The sequence below is a fragment of the Zeus faber genome (genome assembly GCF_960531495.2).
Source record: "Zeus faber genome assembly, chromosome: 11".
In the NCBI taxonomy this organism is placed as follows: domain Eukaryota; kingdom Metazoa; phylum Chordata; class Actinopteri; order Zeiformes; family Zeidae; genus Zeus; species Zeus faber.
In genome coordinates, this window is record NC_137205.1 from 28,035,252 (window position 1) to 28,049,688 (window position 14,437).

The 14,437-nt window shown below is 45.9% G+C and overlaps 1 protein-coding gene across 1 annotated transcript in view; it reads right to left on the reverse strand.

Annotated features, from left to right (window-relative positions):
• LOC307237057 (junction plakoglobin-like) overlaps positions 1 to 11,126 on the reverse strand; it is a 71,549-nt gene extending 60,423 nt beyond the window's left edge. Inside the window, exon 1 of the mRNA XM_080009670.1 lies at positions 11,085 to 11,126. The gene's annotated coding sequence lies outside the window, so the exon portion shown is untranslated. The remainder of the gene's footprint in view (positions 1 to 11,084) is intronic.
• Between the last annotated feature and the right edge of the window lie 3,311 nt (positions 11,127 to 14,437).

A 14,437-nucleotide genomic window follows, 5' to 3' on the forward strand; every position in this document is an offset into this window, starting at 1 on the left:
GCCTTAGAGTTTCTTTTTCTAAACCTGCAAAGCCAGCTCTACGTTCCGCTGGAGCTTTAACAGCTGACTGGGTTGGAAACTCCTCTCTCTTGGGAAGTCAGAAGCCTGGAACCCAAAAACCAAGCACAACAGAAAAACATCCGTGTGGGAATTTGCAACGGGTTAGGTTCACTTCAGTTCTTTAAGCTGAAAGAACAAAAGTAGACGAGTGGGAACTCTGTGCTTTTGGAATTCCTGTGGCACTGCCGATATTTGACTTCATACAAAAATTCAGAAAAGTAACACAAATAACTTGTGGGAGCTCAGGGGGTCGTCGCATGAGACCATTCAGCTTAGTCAGGGCTCTTCACGAACTTTCAGCTTCACAACAACAAATAAAATCACGGTTCACTCAAAAAGCGACAGTGGTTAACAACGTTCTCTATCAAGGGTTTCCTACTCAGACTAGTGTGCGAAGTAGTGATGATGTAGTGACACTGATCAGCCACAACATTAAAACCAGCACTAATAACCACTAATACTGTGTAGCTCCCCATTGTGCCACCAAAACAGCCGTGACCCGTGGAGGCATGGACTCCACCAGAATCTCTGAAGGTGTCCTGTGGTATCTGGCACCAAGACGTTAGCAGCAGGTCCTTTAAGTCCTGGAAGTTGTGCGGTGGGGCCCCCATGGATCAGGCTTGTTGTTCAAGCACATCCCGCAGATGCTCCATCGGATCGGACTGTAACCCCACCCATCCACATGATAGAAGGTAGAAGAAAACGTGATTCATAAGACCAGGCCACCTTCTTCCATTGCTCCATGGTCCAGTTCTGACGCTCACATGTCCATTGTAGGTGCTTTCAGGGGTGTACAGGGGTCAGCATGGACACTCTGAGCACTCCCATACGCAGCAAGCTGCCATGCACTGTGTGTTCTACACCTTTCTATCATAGCAACATTCACTTTTTCAGCAAATTGTGCTACAGTAGTTCTTCTGCGGGATCCAACCAGACGTGTTAGACTTCACTCCCCACGTGCATCAATGAGCCTTGGGCGTCCATGACCCTGTCGCTGGTTCACCAGTCGTCCTTCCTTGGAGCACGTTTGGTAGGTAGTAACCACTGCAGAGCGGGAACAGCCCACAAGACCTGTGCTTGTGGAGATGCTCTGACCCAGTTGTCCAGCATCACAATGTGCTCCTTGTCAAAGTGGCTCAGATCCTTACGCTGCTTCAACACATCAACTTCAACAACTGACTGTTCACTTGCTGCTTGATACATCCAACCCCTTGCCGGTGCCATTGGAGCCAGATGATCAATGTTATTCACTTCACCTGTCACCGGTTTTAATGTTGTGGTATGATCGGTGTACATCGGTGTGGATTTTTCAGCCTCATATTTATATTATCATCACCAGGATAACAGAGGTGTTTTAATTTTAAGATGACTGAGGGCAAGAGTCTTCTATGGGTGATTTCCTTTCTTAATTTTTCTAATTAGCAGCAATTATAACTATCTCAAGGCATTAAGATAATGCATGCGCAGAGAGAATGAAGGATGGAGGGAGGGAAGGAAGAAAGGAGGGAATAACAGGAGCATGCTGAGAGAGAATCGATGAATTAAAATCGTTTACGAAGCAAGAAATTAAGAACAGGAGACAGGCGAGCGGGAGGAAGTACATGAGGAAGAGTAGAGGGAGGGGGGGAAGGAAGCAAGCAAAAGAGGCGGCTGACAGGCAGAAGGTAAGGGGTGGCAGATGGAGGAATTCAAGAAAAAAATGTAAACAGAAGATGAGAAAACAAACATGAATGGCCTCCCCCAGAATGACATGTTGTCGTGCACACGCGCACGTTCGTGCAACGACAGGCGGCCGAGTTCTCTGAGAAGCAAGTGTGGGGCTGCCAATTAGCAATCCATTAAAAGTTTAAAAATTCCAGGAGCCCATCAGCTTGCTTAAAAACAAAACTACTTCTGTAAGAACCTGCGTCTGGTTTTGTGTGTGTGTGTGTGTGCGTGAAATGAAATCAGATGCAAAGAAGCGCGTGCACACGCGCGTGCGCTTCTTTGCATCTGATTTCATTTGCTAGATCTAACAGCTTGTCTCTCCCAGAAGACTTGAAAAGCACTCCAGACAGGAACATCATCATCCACGTCAATAAGATCGGCAAACATCCAAAACCATCATCGGCAAAGTGGCCCGGCAGAACCCTCCAGACAGCTCTTCTCACTAATTACTACAGTACGTCGCTGCTGGCCGACCACAGACAGAAACAGATCCTTGATACACACCCAGCATCCCTTTATAAAAGACGATAGATGTTTATTCTTCAAACGCGCACAGTAGCTGATTTGAATCCCTGGACTGGGAGCTGAAAGCGAGTGCATGAAGCCCTGGTTATACCTTCGCGCGGGCGGGGGTGCGGCGCCGCAGTGACGCAGGAAGTAGTAAAGGTGGAAGAGCGCTAGACAGCAAACACGGCCGCACGCAGGGCATCGCGGCTCGCCTGTGCCGGCGAGGGATCGCTGTTTGTGGTGGTAAAACTGACAAAAGCACCCAAAAAGGGGAAAAAGGAGCTGTCGGCCCGTACCATGCGGAGACGGGGGGGGTTGAAGTTATGTCCTGCTCAGCATCTTATTACAGAGGAACTTACTGAGCTATGGAACAGAGTCACGCTGTGGAATTATTCTCCCACATTGCAAGACTCTCCAAAAAGAAACTGCACATACCAATACCAATAAAAACATTACCTTTTAGTTATAAACTCAACTTTACATTGAGCCTGTTCATTTACAATGAGGTCACCAAACGTGAGTAAGCTGTTACAGCATATACTATTTTGTCTCAAAAAGTAATTGGTAGACGTAGAATTTGAAGTCTGACTTGTGCTCAGGTTCAACCTTGTCCAACATATCAGACACAAAAAAGCGCAGCGCTGATCTCCCATCGCTCCCAATGCATTTCTTTCGGTCGACGCCCCGCACGCCCCCTTGTGCCAAGTCACAAAATCACGGAAGTGCTCGACCTCGCGCCGCCACCTCGCGCGGGTCCCCACACGCAGGCCCCCCACACACGGGCCCCCACACGTGGGCCCCCACACCCGGGTCCCCACACGCAGGCCCCCACAGGCGGGCCTCCACACGCAGGCCCCCACACGCAAGCCCCCACACGCCATGGCGCCACCCCCCGGCGACGTCATTTGTCTCAGGCTTGGGGCGGGTATAAACCGGGCTTTAGTCGCCCAACAACCTCCTGCAGGAGCCGAATGTAGACGTGCGGCCCAACTTACAACCCGCTGGAAATCAGGCTCCAACCGAAAGGTCAGAGAAATGTAATAAAATACGAGAAATCTGATTCTACAGTTAAGATTTTACCACAGATCAAGTAAATCTATCGAACGCCTCGGTCAACATCTGACATGTCCTGAAGACGCTGGTAGAACGCACATCCAAACTGACCCGCTTTTCCTGCTCCTTCTACACATCTGAAATTATTTACTGTACGGCTGTTTTTATGACAGCTGGTTGTGGTTTGAGTGGTTTCAATGGAATTTTAGGTTTCTGGAAATCCTGCACTGAAAGGGGGGGAAGCGGTTAACAGTTTCCTTCGGTCCCGCTACCGGAGGGGGGACGTTTAGCCAGTTCAGTCCCGTCCCCCAAATTTATTTTGACCGGAATGTATTTGAACCAATTACACAATGACATATTTTACTAATTTGATTTATTGTTGTGATTTATAGACCAGCATCATGTGCGTGAGAGAAAGAGAGAGTACAAGAAAAAAAACAACGTTTTTTTTTGGTGAGTTTCACAATATATTTAGGAGGCCAGTCATGAATTAGTTGGGGTCTGATTCTGAGCGTTAATGGATTCCTAATGACTTGCTCTACCTGTGGGTTCCAAAGAAACAGACCGCTCTATGGTGCGAGTGTGCGTGCTTGTTTTTTCCAATAACCAGAGCCAACTAACCAGGCCAAACTGACAAACACTGGATTTTAAGAGGCTTGGCCGATGTTTATAGTTGGCGCACATATAAATAATTTAGGCAAGGTTATAATCCACTTTGCACCTCTCAGAACCACCGGGTAGATGAGTGCTGCTGTACTGGTGCAAACCCCGTGGTGCAAGCAGTGAAATACCATAGACGTGCAGGGGGCATTGTGTTTCATGCTGAGGTCTCTCCGTGCAGCTCTGGTTTTGTTTTTCTACTTGCAAACCTTTTTACGGACCTGCGGCAGCCTCCTGTGCTTCCTAATGATAAAACTATTCCGTCTGAGAATTAAATAAGAATGAGCTGAGATCTGACTGAGCCCCCGACCTGAGCACAAACTGTAGGTCTAGCAGCAGCAAGGGGCCCATGCCACAATAAAATGAGATTGTGATGTAACAATGCTCTCGAAGCAGAAGTAGAGATGACGGTTATATCAGAGTTATCATTGCCGTCTGGGTTCTGGAAGGACACACGGCATTGATTTTCCCCATTGACAGCGTAACGTACGTACAATTTTCGAGTTTACTAAAAGGGGGCGTGGCCAGGGCTAAGAGGTCAAAGAAAACGCCCTTGTTGGCAGCGCACGCGTCATATGGACATTCAGACGTTCTTACAGTAATAAGGATTAAATGAATGTTAGCCGAGTTAGGAGGATTGTTTCCTTGTTCTCTGACGTTCATTGATGGCCGGGTGCTTTGACAGCCGAGCCAGCTAATCAATAGAGGCAGGCGGCAGCAGGAGGCTATCTGATCATTAGCAATAATGATGTTATGAAACGCCGCTTATGATAACTAATGGGATATGTCCACCTCGTCTGGAAGCACAGACATTAAATGGTAATTTGTCATCGTGGGCCTGATCGATGGAGCAAAGAGCACACTGCGGGCGATCAAAGACAAACATGGGCGGCACACTCTTATCTGTTGTTCACCTTTATCCTCTGAGACCCCGCTGGTATTGATCCATAAAATGCGAAACCTCCGCCAGGAGCAGAGCAAGAAACATCTTACATTTATTCAGCATTGTCTTTCTATGTGTGAAAGAAATGCAGGCGTATCTGTTATAAGTTGGATGTTGTCATTATCCATTGGCACTGCCCAGGAACATTGAATATTTTGCCTTTTGGGAATGAATTTTCGTGGTTAATGTCAACCGCCCCAACTTATAATCCTTTCCCACTGCACCAAAAACCCGGTAACACCCGCAAACATCCGGCATTTGTCATCAGTGGGAAAGGTAAAACCCAGGTCTCAGTCACGGGTCAAATGACCCTGCAAACCTCCAATTAGCTCTGATGTGAACAGGACACCCGGGTGAATCCGCTCCTTTTGGCCCCCTTAACTGCGCGATGCGACGCGCAGTTAAGGGGGCCAAGGGGGTTGATGTTCCGTACGTTGGCGCGTTTATAGACAGGGATATCCGTGCATCTTTCCATCAGTTCATATCCCATTTAGAATCCAAGCCCAAAATCAGAAGTTATTGACTGTTTTTCCCGCATGGGGGTCCGTGAAATGTTGTGAGTGTGGGGATCGCACCGTGGGGACCCCAGCGGAGAACTCCCACGCTCCCCACCGGGCTCCTCCCCAAGCCGCTCCCCACCACCGAAGGACAGATGCCGCCAGTGCGCCACACTGCTTCTACTACAGTGTTGGGTCGTTCATGAACTATCCGATTCTTTTAAACGGCTCAAGATACTTTTTTTTTCAAGTTTTACATTTTTATGTCGTTGTTGCTGTCTCCTCTACCGTTTTGTTCCCAATCACACTGGAACAATGACACGCCCCTTTTCCCACGAGTTTGTGACATTGACGGCATTTCTCCTGGCAATGGGAAAGGTTTAAGTCGCCTAATGTTGGTGTGAAAATGGTGTCATAGAGCCTGGCTTGTACAACCTGTCCTTAAAAGGAGAGTACTTGGTGGCAAATTGAGTTTAAGCCCGTTTACTAGTCACCACACACATTTTAAATGACCCCTGACCGTTTTCCTGATGATTGATCCCATTTTAAGTTTTTTAATATTTGTGACCCACCGTAGATTTTAGGGACATTTGCTACCCTTTGATTTTTGTCCACATCATTTGAATGTGGAGAATCACAGCTCAAAATAAGGTGTCACTTGTCAAGCAAATATTTTCAAGCTATGACTTGTTATTTACGAGGGAATCCAAGTTTCCCCCAAACTTGGATTCCTTCAGCCAGCGCCCAGAATGCAAATAAGTTGGAGGACCAACAAAGACACATGGCTACTTGGCACATGGCCACTTGACACCCTGCCGAAAGGGACAATCTCTGCATTGTTCTTGTGTTTATAGATAATGTTGAATAGCATCATGGAGTGGTTCTTGAAAATATTCAGTTTCATCGTCACATTCAAGTAGTAATCCACTGTTTGAAATGTTCTCCAAGTCTGGGATAACGCCGATATCAGATTCAGCGTCGCTGTCGGAGAACATCACGGAAAATGTAGTCCAGTACTAAGTATTAATAAAGTATTAATTAAGTATTATTAAGGTCAGCGATATGATTTAGAGCTTCCGCCACCCGCTTCTCGTAATCCATAACAACACAGAGTTGAAAGTTTTCACAGACAAGTGAAACTGAAGGAGTCCTGTCTTGTTTATGGAAGTGACGTCAACATTTCTTCTTCGCGCCTTACACCACCTACACAATAATGTATCCAGGTGTGTGTAAAAGTAGTATGATTTAAAGGTTGAACTCTATCAAAACGGTTTCACATTGTGACTTCGAATCACATGGAAAATTAAGGAATGATTTTCACCTGGACGGTCGCTTTAAAGGAAACCATTGATCTACGTTTGCGCTGTTCAGCGTCTCAGTCAGTGAACTGTGTTTCCCCATGTAATCTAATGGGTATTAACTCCACGGTCTAACATTTATCTTCAATTTATAAATCAAATTGAAGAGAGATTGAAAAAAAACCACAAAGGAACATGAACCTGGAAAAATCCAATGTTCCTTCCTGAAAGCTTTTTTTTAACTTATTTGGCAGCTCGTGGAGATTTTAGAAACACGCGACAATTTGGGTTTCGCTGCGGTGGGTCACATCCGAGGTTTTCAATCCATATGGTGAGAAACCTACTATAAAATGAAAAAGTATTTTTGTCAAAGGTACTTAATTTTGCCATATTTTGGATTTGTTCATTTCATGTTAAAGCAATAACAATAATGCCTTTTCAAATGGAACTAGTGATGTATGACCAGGAAGGGGCTAAAACGTAATTGAACACCAGCATCCTTTAAGTGACTTTGAGTAATGTTTGAGTACTGTAACGACTTTTAAACGACCTTATGCTTTTGGGGACCCTGTTCCAGTCTCTGGGCTGCCATCGAGGTTATAACCCCCCAAAAAACATGCATCACATGTGATACTGTGTTATGACAAGTTATCGCATCCAGGCTTTTCAGGGATTTTCCTCGCGTGAAATTACGAGCATTTCCCAAACCAACTGAAGAACAGTGAAAATGAACGCCATAACATCATCCACTGTTGGCAAATGGCATTCTAAACGTCAATTTTGGGTGGAATGAGCGTTTAACTGCGAGCGAGTAGCTCTGTAAGTTAATCAGTGGAGGCAGCCGGCAGAGAGGAAGCTAGATAATCGTTTGTCGATGATGGGGAGCTGACTGCGGGCACTTATGATGACTGATGAAGCTATTAGCAGGCTAGATTAGCAGGAAGAGGAAAGGTGTGGGGGTGGACCTGATGGAAGGAGAGTGAGAGAGAGGTGGAGAGGGTGAGAGAGAGGGGGGAGAGGATAGATGATGACAAACAGCAGAGAGATAGAAACTGACAATCAGGTGTTTGTGTGGAGACACTCTTTTTTCCCACAGAAAAACTGGACCTGGAAGGCATCACGTGCACTGATACCTATGCACTCTCATGGCACCATAACCACGACTTGTCGTCTAAAAAGTTTATTTTCTCATTTTTCAGGTGTGAATAAAAGCCCTTTTAATACATGAGTATATTTTTAATATGCTGAGTTGAAGGTCATATACTGTTCTGAAATAAAATAAAATAGACATTTGAACAGAAAAGTTAATTACATGGCATTACTCATATAATACAAACTTTAGGTTCTATATAGGGTTGGTAGGTAGGTAGCCACCAATGCTGAGGTACAGTGATGGATTGGCCACCTGGCAATTGTACAAATGCCAGAAAGGTTGCCATACTTGGGGCCCGAGTAGACTGGGCGGCCCCTGTCATGTCGGGAGGGCCCATTACACAGTTTGAGTGCTGATACGATGTCACCTTTAAAGCATCAGCACCTTCAACCAGTGCACTCAACTGTATATACGCCACCTTAGTCACACAGTAAGTAACGGTTACAGTCACGGTTGGTAGTAAATTGACAACATTTTGAGTCATGACTCAAAAGAGAAGAAAACATTCATTGAATTAAATCATTTTTGAAATGTTGTGTTGCATGAGGAGTTGATTTATTTGCACGCTCACAGTAAATGTCACAACATGCAGATGTACAGCACGAGGTGAATCGCCTCCAAATGTATGCCGGGTAAGACACGCCGCGTCATCAACAACTGACAAAAAAATCCGTACGTCATCATCACTTGTCAACAGCTTCTGACTCTTCCCGTCAAAACCAAAACGGCCATGTTGCCAACTGAAAATGACCGGGCGAAGAAGTTTGGACGTAGGGGGCATTGTGGAGGACTTCACGGAGCGCTTGAAGGCTCGCCGAGTGCCCTTCAAACACTGGTGAGTACTTGATGAACTGATGGGCCGCCGTGCCAATTTTTTCGAAACGGCATCGATCACAGCCTGCCAGCGGAGCCGTGCGTGCTCGCCGCCGTGCACGGGTTGTGCTCCCTGCCGTGAGCGGCATGTGCTCCCTGCCGTGCGCAGCGTGCGCTGTGCAGGCAGGCACGCGGTGTTCCTTTGAAAAGAAGCTTTTTTTTTTTAAGTCAACAAAGATGTTTCCGCCATAAACCGGTGCCGAGTGCAGGAAGTGATTGACGCTCAAAATTTCCCTGGGGGGACGACTCCCAGACCCCCTACTTAATGTGTCCACCCCCGATGCTCAGACAGAGCCTACACCACTGACAATGTGCAAATTGGTCGTCCGACCTGGGCGTAGGGGTGAATTTGCGTCGTTGATAGAACTTCAATAATAATCGAACCATCTCGTTGCTGGCTCCGTCCGCGGTCTCCCTGGGGGCCGCTGGCGCTCCACGCTCTCCGTTTTCTCTGGTAAATCACTATCTCAAGCTTTGCACGTTAACATCTGGGCTTGGTTGGTGTTGGGTTTTAAAGTAGGGCCTCTCTGCTGCAAATGCCAGGGCAGGTTTTTTGATCCCAGTCCATCACCACTCAGGTATGGACGTTAGAAATATAGATGTATGAAGTAACACTAGAAAACTAACACTATGATAGTGTAAAATAGCATAGGTAATAAATACTGCAGACCTATTGAATTTTAATAGCCAGCCCTTCCCAGAACCCGAAAACAGACAAATTTGACATTTTCGAACCACCACTAACATGTTGTACGCAAGACAGAGAAAAAGACGTAAATGTAAAGGAAAAAATAGTAAGGCTTATAAAAAGAGTGTTTGTGTAGCTCGCTGATTAGAACGGCCAATTTCTCAAAGGATGAATTTAAACTCACCCGCACACATTCACACCCCTCCTTTACACGCACACACACGCGCACGCACACGCATACACACACAGACACCCAGGGGTTTTACGTTTTTCGGCGGGTGGGTTTTCAGTGTTTATGGAGAGTTTTAATGGACTGCTAATTGGTGTTTAAACACATTAAACCTGTGAGCGCCGGCGAAAGGTTCGTATTGTGACGTTCTGCTTCTTTGCTCCAATTACCCGACCTGACACACGCACGCACGCATGCACGCACGCACGCACGCACGCATGCACGCACGCACACACGCACGCACGCACACACACACGGCGTTTGCGGCCGAAGGCGCAAATGCTGAATTTTAAGAGATCCATCATGTGCTGGTGTAAATTACCAATAAATTACTTTCAATTATCCTCCGGGTTGTTTTCGTCAATTACAGGCTGTGTGTGTGTGTGTGTGTGTGTGTGTGTGTGTGTGTCTCTGTCTGTCTGTCTTTCTGTGTGTGTGCGCATATGTGTGTGTGTGTGTGTGTGTGTGTGTTTGTGTGCTCTTAGAAAATATAGAGTATAAGCTATATGCTATATACTGTATAATACATAATGTTATAATATATGACAATATAATGTATAACACTCTACAAAATACTTTATGTTGACCTTGATGAAGACTCTGCTAAAGTATTTGGTAAAGATTGGACTTTTTTATTTGTTTGTTTTGCATATAAAAGTGCTTCTGTGTTGCCTCACGTGAACAGGAGACAAAGTATGAGGCGTTTAATGCAAACCACAAAAAAAAACAAAAAAACACAGTCAAATGACAAAAACAATGATTTTAAAATTTAATTTCAAAACATTCGTGCCCCCACGGTCAGGAATGAGGAGACGTTGGACTTATCTGTGAGTAGAGGTACCGCAACTGGTCACACACGTAGGAAGCCAAACCAAAGTTTAGTATTCCAGGACAGGATGTTCAACTTAATTCATTCCCACGGAGGCAGCGTGAGTCAATATTTAACGCGGCTGCGGACTCACAGCATATGCTGCTTTCTACACATTTTGTTTGTGAGATCATCTGCTCTTCCGCCTGTGTGTGTGTGTGTGTGTGTGTGTGTGTGTGTGTGTGTGTGTGTGTGTGTGTGTGTGTGTGTGTGTGTGTGTGTGTGTGTGTGTGTGTGTGTGTGTGTGTGTGTGAGAGAGAAGAATCATATTAACACCTATCTCCACAGAAACACATGGCGCCAGAGCCCGGCTTCTGCGGTGCACTGATTGTCATTCAGCCTAAATATAGAGAGAGACCCCCGCTTAGTGTGTGTGTGAGAGAGGGGGAGGGGGCAGGGGGGATAAAGGGTGGTGAATATGAAGGGAGAGAAAGAACCAAAGAAAGAATCTGCCACCTATGATGTGCCACCCCAACACACACACGCGCGCACGCGCACACACACACACACACACACACACACACACAGGGTCAGAAATGTTCTCTTACCTGGGCTCCGAAACTAATGATGTGTATCAGTCGATCTGCAAAATGGAGATACAGGAGGAGCAACTGATGGAGAGACAGAGAGAGAGAGAGAGAGAGAGAGAGAGAGAGAGAGAGAGATGATCAGCTTGCACCTCACTCACTTAATATGAATATGAGCATACATATACAATACATTTACTTTTAAATGCGTCAGATGGTCGTACCCTTGCAGTACCTTACACCTCCACTAGGTGTGCCATTTATTCGGAACCTCCGAATGAGCGAAGACGTCGCGTATCGGTGTTCTATCAACTACGCTGAACCTGATCGCTCCATGATAGGGAGCCAACGCGGCGGCGGCGGCAGAGGTGGCGCAGTGGCTCAGGTGACCATCAACGATATTATCCCCTGAAAATGTACCCCTCCGCCCTACACGGTGGCGGCACGGGAGCACGGCGGAGCAGCTTGGTTCCCGCCACAGATCCTTTCTGCCTGTTTGCAAAACGGGATGCCCATGCAAAGCGGAGAAGTCGCTGGCCAACGTTTTGACCGAAAGTCTTTTTGGATTTGATTCTTCAATTTGTGGATGTGAAGGTTGAACACAATGCGGATATGAAGATGTGCAAAACTCTCTGGTATTTGACGTTTATCTGTTTGCAGGTTGTGTGTTTGACGCAACCTGCTTATACTACGATAAGCAATGAACATGTCAACGTGCACAGTGAGCAATGTATTAAAGTGAAAACAGTCTTCAGGACCCCAGGGCTCCGGAGCGAGTCGGTGCCCGCTTTAAAATCTCTTCTCAAATCATCATCCTGATTCTATTCCAGTTTTCTGAGCTACTACAGTATTTCACCTCCTGTATACCGGGTATGTATATTTACGTATATGTTATTTGAATCATGCCTTTACACCTACTCTCTTTTTCTTACTGTCATTACTGCTGTTGTTTGATGTTTATAACTGTGTTTTGAAAAGTACTCAGATATCATAATTATTCATGATCACAATTATTCATGATCATAATTACTATTATCATAATTATAATTATTATATTATTATTATGGCTACATATAATTTTATACCTTGATAAAAACACCCCAGGCCCAGCTGACTCCCCACTGTACCCACTCAAACCCACTGTTTTATAATACAGCACATACTTTGAAGATTCTGAAGAAAATGTACGTGTAGAGCGTAGTCTGAATGACCGGTAACTAAAGGAAAACTGTAAGTGGAATTAGGATCACTCAGGCAGCCTCTGGAGGTTATTCTGTGAGGGCACGAACGCAGGGCTCAAAATGTTAATGTTAAAATATTACGTAATAAACCGACATCTCTAAGCAATGCGCTGCAAGATCTGGGAACGCCGTTGAAAGCAACTTTTATTGTATTTCTCTCTCTCTCTCCCTCTCTCTGCCTGTCTGTCTGTCTCCTCCTGTGAATCTTTCATGAGGAAATTTAAAAAATAAAGCATTCATTGTAAGAAAGCATTCACGATGCAGATACAAGAGGCAACATAAAAAGCTCTCAGGATATTAAAGCAGGTTGCCGCACCATCCCTACAGTACATTAACGGGCAGGCGGAAAAAAAACTGCGTACGCGTTTTATCACAACTGTAAAGTCTGTGAAAACTTTAAACAGACCATAAAAATGTTCCATCGTCCGTCAATATCCGCTCAGTTCAAACAAGCCGTTATTCAACCGCTAAAATAACACCTAGCCTTGCTCCTTCTCTGGCTCCAGATTACAGGCACATCTCCGAGTCACCTTTTGTGGACCAACATTTTTGAAATCAGGGTTGCTAAGCAGCTCGCAACCGCATACGATGAGTATAATGCTGTGCTCTTGACAACTTTCAGTCTGGCTTCCGCCGGCTGCAGTCAGCAGAAACAGCTCTTCTCAGGGTCTCCAGTTATATCTTGACGCATGGCGACGCGGGTGATATTCGGTGTCCGGTGCTTTTGGATCTGGGTGGAGCTTTTGACACGGCGGAGCGCCCTGTCTCGGTTGAGAGACTTGGGGCCCTCAGGAACCCGCAGCGGTTCTCCTCCTGCCTCCCTGATAGGAGTTTGGCTGTTCCCGTTGGCAGCTTCGCCTCCTCGCCTGGAGCTCTGGATTGCGGTGTGCCCCAAGGTTCAGTCCTGGGTCCGATTCTGTTTGCCTTGTATATTGTATGCCTCAACTCGAACAGTTAATAAGGAACTAAAACCGTATCTCCTATCAATGCTAGGAAGATGACGTTCAATTCTACATCTCATTTAAACCTCAATATATAGCTGAATTGTAGGTTATAAATAACCGCCCGCCTCAATGCTATAAAAAACCATAGATGGCAATACATTTTTCGAGCTAAACGCAGACAAAACAGCAAATTCAAATTCCTGCCCGTCCTGTGTTTGTCCCTAAGATTAAGTATGGCCTTATGCATCTTACCTCGTGGGTTAAATCCCTTATAAGAAATCTAGGCGTCACAAAGGACCAGGCTCTGACTCCGGACCAACACGTCACGTATCTGATGCCCTCTCGTTTTGTTCCAGCTGAGAAACATTGCAAAGCTCAGGACCCCTGTGTCCCGAGCGAAGACGGAAATGTTGATTCGTGTCCTTGCATCGCCCCACCTTGACCGCCACAACTCCCCTTTCACCTGCCTCGGGAAAATCATCCCCGGAACGCTTACTCTTGGTCCGAAATGCTCCCGCTGAACTCTTGACCGGGTCCTCCAAAAGATCTCAAGTGACACAGATTCTGATCGCTCTTCAGCGGCTCGCCATCAAATTCAGAATCCGGTTCAAGGCTCTTGGTGTCACCTTTAGAGCTCTGCGTGGTCAGGCACCGGCCGATGCTGGAGATGCACTGCAGCCCTGCCTCACCAGCAGCTCTCTCAGGTCCTCTGATCGGGGTTGGCTGCTTGTGCCTCGACCGAGACTTAAAACTAAAGGAGACAGCGCTTTTGAGGCTGCGGCTCCTGAACTTTGGAGCTTTGGAACTTTAAAAAGCAGTGTAAGACCCGTTTGGTAATTTTTTTTCTATTTCTATTTATCTCTGTTTTTAATAGTGTTTATGCATGTGCTGTATGTTTGTGCTTATTTCCTCTGTGAAGCACTTGGTGACATCTCTCTGCTCCATAGAAATAAAGTTACTGACTAACTTTTAGAACTGGTCGGCAAGTTGGCAACTATGCATCAGCAGCTGGTTGCCAAGACAAAATGGTTGCGAATTGTCATGATATTATAATTGAGTGATAACAACCCAACATTGTTATCAGCAACTCAGCATTCTCACCCGTTTCACCATTTTCAACCCGCCAGTTTCTATTCACAGAGCTGTACCGCGCTTATTATCTTGCTCACATATGAAAAGCGCACCGCAT